Source organism: Leptidea sinapis, chromosome 2 (assembly GCF_905404315.1).
Source record: "Leptidea sinapis chromosome 2, ilLepSina1.1, whole genome shotgun sequence".
Taxonomy (NCBI): Eukaryota; Metazoa; Arthropoda; class Insecta; order Lepidoptera; family Pieridae; genus Leptidea; species Leptidea sinapis.
This window is the reverse complement of record NC_066266.1, coordinates 23227753-23236555: the sequence shown is the minus strand read 5'-3', so window position 1 is coordinate 23236555 and position 8803 is coordinate 23227753. Positions and strand designations below refer to the sequence as shown.

Genomic DNA, 8803 nt, shown 5'->3' with positions numbered 1-8803 from the left:
TCTTTCTATTTATTATATGATTATTATATTTATATGATTCTCTCAAGTGAGATTTTCAATTACATCCATCATAAAAGTGTCTGACTTCTTTGAGACAGTGAGATATAGTCTATGCGAAAAAAGTACCTACATAAGATTTGAGGGTGCACCTTCATTTAATTACCAAATTTGTAATGTTGACAACACAATATTAAGACTATGACATGTTGATACTTGTATATTTTTTTAGAATATAATGTTTTCATATTCTGTCTTAATAAATATTTTATAGGATGAGCCATTTAAAAGTCATAATATTAGTTCCATTTTATGCAATGACTGTTCTCTTTCCGTACAGACTTTAGTTATAATACAAGCCATTAAGAGATCAACAAATCATAAATCATATTTTACATCCTTATGGCAATACATTTATTGTGAAAATTATAAATAGGCCTTTTATAGAAAACACTATCCATATATACTATCACTATAGTAATATATTATCCCTCCATTTTCTTTGTGGTTATCCAGTTTATCAATCTCTAAGCTTATTTAAAAAATAAATATTGTATTGTTATTTCTGATCTGGCAGTATTGAAGAAACATAGATGATATGCAAAAATACATTGAAATGAGTCTTTGAATATGTTTGTGAGGATCAAATATCGTTAGTTATTTAGTGGTTAGTGACCCTTCCGACTGCACTAGAGGCCCTGGGTTCAAATTAAAATATTTTTATTCAAAATAGGATGTGAAATCACTTATTAAAAGTCAAAAAACTACCACCCATTCCAAAATGAATGCCTCAAGCCTGAGAAGAATGGGTGCATCAAACTCAGAGGGCTTTTTTTTTTCATCTTAAATATGTTTTACAATTAAAGTAACATTGTACAATTAAACTTATTATTTAATAGCCTGAGGGCGGTCACTCCATTCCCAATCTGTGGTATGATTAAGAAAGTCATTTATGTTATAGTAACCTTTACCACACAAACGTTTTTTAACAATTCTTTTGAATAACATAATACTTTTGTTTTGAATTTTCTCTGGGATCCTGTTGTAAAAGCATATACATCGCCCCACAAAAGACTTGTTAACTCGACTTAGTCGAGTAGTAGGTATTATAAGCTTATGTCTGTTCCTGGGGTTAACAATTTGGTTATGACAGTTTCTGGCAAATCTACTTATGTGCCTATGAACATACATTACATTACCAAGAATATATTGAGAAGCAACAGTCAAAATGTTAATTTCTTTGAATTTTGCTCTCAATGTTTCCTTAGGACCTAGGTTATAAATAGCGCGAATAGCCCTCTTCTGCAGCACAAATATTGTATTAATATGGGCAGCGTTGCCCCACAGCAATATACCATAGGACATAATACTATGGAAGTACTAAAGTATACAAGTCGCGCCATATCTATGTCAGATAATTGTCTAATCTTTTTAACCACGTATGCTGCAGAACTAAGTCTGTTCGCCAATTCTTCAATATGGGGGCCCCATTTTAATTTGGAATCCAGAGTAATGCCAAGAAATTTTGCAGATTCCACCGATTTTATCACCTCTCCGTTTAACAAAACACTTGCATCAACATTTTGGACATTTGGTACGGTAATTTTTATATATTTCGTTTTCTTGCTATTTAACAACAGCTTATTAGCGCTAAACCAGTACACGATGTCAGATAGAATATCGTTCACTTCGTCATACATAGCTTGGATTCTTTTCACTTTGAAAATCAGTGAAGTGTGGTCTGCAAACAATACTACCTTATGTTTTTTCTCTATGAGATTAGGATGATCATTTATATAGAAAAGGAAGAGGACCGGTCCGAGAATAGACCCTTGTGGTATCCCCATCCTGAGAGGAGTCCCAGGAGATCTCCTGCCATTCACGTCGACCTTCTGAATTCTATTGTTTAGATATGAAATCAGAAGATCGAGCGCAGTTCCCTTTATGCCATAGTGACATAGCTTCCTGACCAGCGTGGAATGTTGAACACAATCAAAAGCCTTAGATAAATCCACCTGCATCCATTGTTGAACTTCCCCTAGTAAATCCAAATTGTCTCAAAAATTTTACTAAGGGTCGGCAAAACCGACACAGGACGATAGTTATTTGGGTCAGAAGAGCATCCTGATTTAAATATTGGTGTAATTTTGCTATGTTTCATAAGGTCAGGAAACACGCCATGATTAATACAATTATTAAAGACTATTGCAAGATATGGTGATATGACATCAATTATTGAACTTATTATTTTAACAGATATGCCCCATATATCAGCAGTTTTTTTTTATGTCTAGAGATTTAAAAGTTATAACTATTTCTCCAGGGCTAACAAAACTAAAATTGAAACTTTGTTGACATCCTATAACATTATCTAGAAGAAGTGACTCAGCAACACTGGTGGAGGAGACAAGAGTGTTTGTGATAGAAACTGGAATCTCAGAAAAAAAAATCTCAAAAGCAGTAGCAACTTCCTGCTGAGATTGAATTATTGTATTGTTTATTGATAGATTATATTCAATGTTGCGGTCTTTCAATCTTCCAAACTCCCAGATAATAACATTCCAAGTCATCTTTATTTTATTTGGTGCATTTTTAATTATTTGTCTGATATGCATAGATGCATCATGATTATACAATGATCTCTCACTATATAGTTCATATAGCCTTTGTCTAGTCCTATGAATGCCAGCTGTTGCCCAATCATTAAATGACAGGACACCACCTGATTTAATTGTCTGAGAAGTAAATATAGAAGCAAACTCTGTTTTAATTATTTTAAATAACATATACATTTCATTGGGATTAATATTATATTTGAATAAATCCAAATTAGAGAGTTTAACTGACACATTGCATCTATATTTCTCCATTCGCCTATTATTCACAGGAACAAACGTAAACTTTAATTTTAGTACATTTATTGACCTCGATATTAAAAGAGGCTAACTGACCAAAGTAGTCTGAACTCAGTTTATTAATTATTGCCTGAGGAATCCCTGTAGGTACAAACATTTGTGTTTGTTTCTGAGTCATGGATGTAATATGTATTGATGTAAAATTTAAGTAAGTATATTGTATTAAATATATTGTTGTCTTGTACCCACAGTACAGTCTATGCCTAGTTTGGGGCAAGATAATTTGTGTCAAAGTGTGTCAATATTATTGTATTACATAGAATCTCTTATGAAACCCTCTTGTAATAATATATATTAATAAAATATTTCAGATTTGGCTCTGCCTAAAAAACTGACTGATGTGGACTCTCAAATGAAAATAATGTCTGCATATGACATGCAAAACAATGTGTTTGTCAAACAAGAATGTAAAGACGAGATAGATGTGGTAGAGCATGAGTTACCAGGTAATGACTATATGATTATATTTGTGACACATCTAAGCTAGTTCTTCAATTCTTTAATAAATTAGTGTGCATATTGTATGGAAACATTATAATCCCCTCATTAGTTCCCCTTGTTTTTAATAGAAAATATAGTTGAGTTGTATAGTATTGAGTCCCAGGCGCAAGGATGTCTTGTGAGGTGACTAAAAGTGTTTCGATGTGAGAGTGACATGCCACCATCCAATGTTGATAGCACTGAAAGTCACATCTCGAGCCACAAGACTTGTCTGTACCACATCCACTCATATAAAAGAACTTGACCAGTGGCCTAACAAAGTTATGTTTCACATAGGCTAGTGTCGAAGACTGGAACCCATATGTCATATTTATGAAGTTTTTACTCCAGGAGGGTACCACCGACTCTGCCAGAGTCTGGGTATCCCAACTGTTGTATTCAGAGAAGAGCACATAATTGCACATTTCCGGGGTTAAAAAGGCAACATTACATTGGCACCCAAATCCATACTTCATTTAGACTTACGGAACCTGGGGATTATCCACTCTAACTTCAAACCACCCTTTGATCGAGCAGCAGGCCTTGTGCCATACAGAGATGTAGATATCTCGGCTGAACGACACAGCATATTTAACGCATACTGGGTCCAAAATTTTGCATAAAATCAAAATAATTAATGTTAAAGAAAGAAAACAAGAACGGGATGGTAATAAATTAGACTGTGTTTAATGGCTCACACAATATGAGTTATAAATTAAGATGTTCCTCAATACTAACTGATTATAAAAAATAAAACTCGGAAGAGAAGAACAAACTAGCACTCATACAGGTCACCTGACATTATATAATATGATCACTGTTGACCATTCTCAATTGAAATACCACAGGACTTACAAAGCATTTCTAATCTTGTGCAGTATTGAAGAAACATAGATGTTATGCAAAATACATGGAAATGTGTCTTTGAATATGTTTGTGACGATCAAATATCATATGACGACCTATATAGCCCAGTGGTTAGTGACCCTTCCTACTGTGCTAGACACACCGGGTATGAATCGCGGTAGATACAAACATTTGTGTTTGTTTCTGAGTCATGGATGTTTGTATATATTCATATAAGTTTTAAGTAAGTATATTGTATTAAATATATAGTTGTCTTGTACCCATAGTACAGGCTATGCCTAGTTTGGGGCATGATAGTGTGTCAATATTATATTATTATATTATAGAATCTCTTATGAAACCTTCTTGTGATATTATATATTAATAAAATATTTCAGATTTGGCTCTGCCTAAAATACTTACTGATGTGGATTCTCAAATGAAAATAATGTCTGCATCTGACATGCAAAACAATGTGTTTGTCAAACAAGAATGTAAAGACGAGATAGATGTGGTAGAGCATGAGTTACCAGGTAATGACTGTATGATTATATTTGTGACACATCTAAGCTAGTTCTTCAATTCTTTAATAAATTATTGTGCATATTGTATGGAAACTTTATAATATTAAATTTTTAATATTTTTAACAAAATATATATGCATATATATTTTTTGTAGCTTAATTCCTCTGGTTTTTAATAGAAAATAGAGTTGAGTAGTATAGTATAGAGACCCAGGCGATAGTGTCTTGTGAGGTGACTAAAGGTGTTTCGATGTGACAGTGACATGTATTATGTTATTATTATATATAATCTCTTATGAAACTTTCTTGTAATATTATATATTAATAAAAAAATTCAGATTTGGCTCTGCCTAAAATACTTACTGATGTGGACTCTCAAACGAAAATAATGTCTGCATCAGACATGGAAAAAAAAGTGCTTGTCAAACAAGAATGTAAAGACGAGATAGATGTGGTAGAGCATGAGTTACCAGGTAATGACTGTATGATAATATTTGTGGCACATCTAAGCTAGTTCTTAAATTCTTTAATAAATTGTTGCACATATTGTATGGAAACGTAGTCTCTCTAGTACAATTACCACAATCATATTATAACATTTTGCTTACTTACACCCTTATCGCATGATACATTGAAAAGAGCAATACAATTTATAAAGGTAAAATTTATTTCGATAAAATTATATCGATATGTACATGCATGCACTTGTTGAGTAGTAAGATATTTTTATTGTTTACATTAAATATTGTAACATAAGTTACATTGATTAAACGTAAAGATAAATGAACCATACGTCGTAATATTATGGTTCATTTTTAATAATATATTTTACACAATACATAAAAAATATTGATTGTATTTAAATCGGAAAATTTTGATAACCAATGATAGGAAATCCCTTCGTTGGACATATTTTTATTGCGGCTATGATTTCTACAGTCAAAAATGGCACAATAAGGCATATTTGTATTTTTTTAAAACATAATTATTCTTCACTTGACGTCAAATAACTGGTATCACTTGAGCCTCGAGTAGGTTTGTGTATTTGTACATTAGTACACAATAGTGGCAACAGGGTCCCCACATGCCACTTCCACTAGTTTTTTCTGTTCCGTGATCAGACCAAACACACTAAATCAAAATCTGCTAAGTTATAAAATATTCGAAAAATATATGTTGTTAAATATATCAATAATATATTTCATCTTACAGTTGTATGCTTCAACTGTATCAAGCACAAAAGTAAAAAAAATATCTTAATGCAACAATACAATCAATCTGATGATTTGAAGAAAAATAATAGAAAACATACTGGTGACAAGCCACATTTTTGTAATGAATGTGGTAAGAGCTTCGATCATTCAAGTGCATTGAAGGTACACAAAAGAATTCATACAGGTGAAAAGCCATATTCTTGTAAAGTATGTGGTAAGAGCTTCAATCAATCAGGCGCGTTGAAGAGACACAATAGAATACACACTGGTGAAAAACCATATTCTTGTAAAGTATGTGGTAAGAGCTTCAGTTATTCAAGTGATTTCAAGAGACACAATAAAATACACACTGGCGAAAAGCCATATTCTTGTAAAGTATGTGGTAATAGCTTCAATCGTTTAAGTGATTTGAAGAGACACAATAAAATACACACTAGTGAAAAGAATAAAACACACTCTGTTGAAAAGCCATTTTCTTGAAATTAATGTGGTAAGAGCTTCAATTATTCGAGTGATTTGAAGAGACACAATAAAATACATACTGGCGAAAAGCCATATTCTTGTAAAGTCTGTGGTAAGAGCTTCAGTTATACAAGTGATTTGAAGAGACACAATAAAATACACACTGGCGAAAAGCCATATTATTGTAAAGTATGTGGTAAGAGCTTCAATCAATCAGGTGCGTTGAAGAGACACAATAGAATACACACTGGTAAAAAACTATATTCTTGTCATGAATGTGGTAAGAGCTTCCTTCAATCAGGTGCGTTGAAGAGACACAATAGAATACACACTGGTGAAAAGCCATATTCTTGCAATGACTGTGGTAAGAGATTCACTCAATCAAGTGTTTTGAAGAGACACAATATTAAACACACTGGTGAAAAGCCATATTCTTGTAATGATGTGGTAAAAGCTTCAGTCAATCAAGTGTGTTGAAGATACACAATAGAATACACACTGCTGAAAACCCATATTCTTGTAATGACTGTGGAAAGATCTTTACTCAATCAAGTGGTTTGAAGATACACAATAGATTTCATAATGGTGAAAAGCCATATTCTTGTAAAGTATGTGGTAAGAGCTTCTATCTATCAGGTTTGTTGAAGATACGCAATAGAATTCACACTGGTGAAAAGCCATATTCTTGTTATGAATGTGGTAAGAGCTTCATTAAAACAGGAGATTTGAAAATAATAAATAATAATAAATAAAAAGCCTTTTATTTCTTGCTTCACAATAAAAAACAATAAAGTAGTGTATATGCATTATCTAACAATTAATTAATTTTAGTTAGTATTTTAGTAAAGATTTAATAATAATGTAATAACAAAAATGTGGTTGCAAGAACCCCTCTCAACGGAAGGCGAAGGCCTCCTCCAGGGTTGACCAGTGTTCTCTATCTTTTACAGTTCGTATCCAGTTGGTACCCGCTGTTTTTACAATGTCGTATACCCAGCGCGCGATTGATCTACCTCTTTTTCTATAGCCAAATGATCCTAGCCATGATGTTGTCTTTATGGTCCAGCGATTCTCAGTTAGTCTGGCTAGGTGGCCAGCCCAGCTCCATTTTAGTTTCTGTGAGTAACTGAGTCCGTCGATGTCTTTGGTTTTCTGTCTTATGATAGTATGTCGGATTTTTTGTATCTTCTTGATTTTCAGAATGCTTCTCTGCATACTTCTTTGACTGGTTATGATCTTATTTTTTAGTTTCCTCGTGAACTTCAGAGTTTGGCAGGCGTAGGTTTGTGAGGGGAGTAGGCAGGTGTTCATTACTCTACTTTTCAGCTTTATGTTCATGTCACTTTTTAGGATTTCTTTGAGATTCCAAAACTTCTTCCACGTGATGTTGACCCTCCTCTCTACTTCTTGTTCATTGTTTCGTTGATTAAAAGAGATTTGTTTTCCTAGGTATATGTAGGTATCAGCATAAGTTAGCGGTTGATTTTGGAGATAAATAGTTATTTTAGTGTGGTTCATCATGACATTTGTTCTTTCTTAATTGATTTCTAAGCCTACTTTTTGGCTTTCTATGTGTAGAGAGTTTTTCATCCTTTGTAGTTGAGTTGTGCTCTCTGATAGCAGGACTATATCATCCGCAAATCTGAGATGGCTCAGATAACATCGATTTATGTTTATGCATTTATCACGAGGAGTGCTCAGAGGAGCTGTTCGGGTTGATTCCAGCGGCCGAATTCCCGGAGGCCCGGGGCTTTTATCTGTTTTCAGTGCTTTAATTCCCTTGGCTACTTTTTCTTCGGTGATGGTAGTTTTCGCCGTTTCTTTACTACTACTCGGTAATTGTTAAACTGATTGATTTGGTGAACTATAGAGGTTTTTGTAGAAGTTTGTTGCTATTTTTAGTATTTCCGTTCTATTTTGTGTATTTTTAGTTTGGTTTCTCACCTGTCCAATCCATGATTTATGAGTTGCCAATACCTTGTATGCTTTTTTACGCTACCTGTGGTCTGAAGACATTTTTCAATGGTTTGTGTTCGGTGTACCTTGTAGTCTTGATTAATTCGTTTACTTATCTATACTATAATATTATAAAGCTGCAGTGTTTGTTTATTTGTTTGAACGTGCTAATCTCTGGTATTACTGGTCCGATTTGAATGATTCTCTCAGTGTTGGGTAGTCCATTTATCGAGGAAGGCTATAGGCTATGTTTTTTTTATCAAAATTAGGGATCCGTAATAAATTGCTATTTTGTAACACAAGGTGTAAAATCGAAAACCTATTTTTGCGTGCGCTGCAAAAACTATTGACAATAGAACAAAATGATGTACAATACATATATAGGCAATATTTTATTACTTATAAAACT

At 33.3% G+C, this 8803-nt stretch overlaps 1 pseudogene; it reads left to right on the top strand.

The window, feature by feature from the left end:
• Positions 1-5999: 5999 nt before the first annotated feature.
• Positions 6000-7187, top strand: LOC126974582 (zinc finger protein 724-like; annotated as a pseudogene).
• Positions 7188-8803: the final 1616 nt, after the last annotated feature.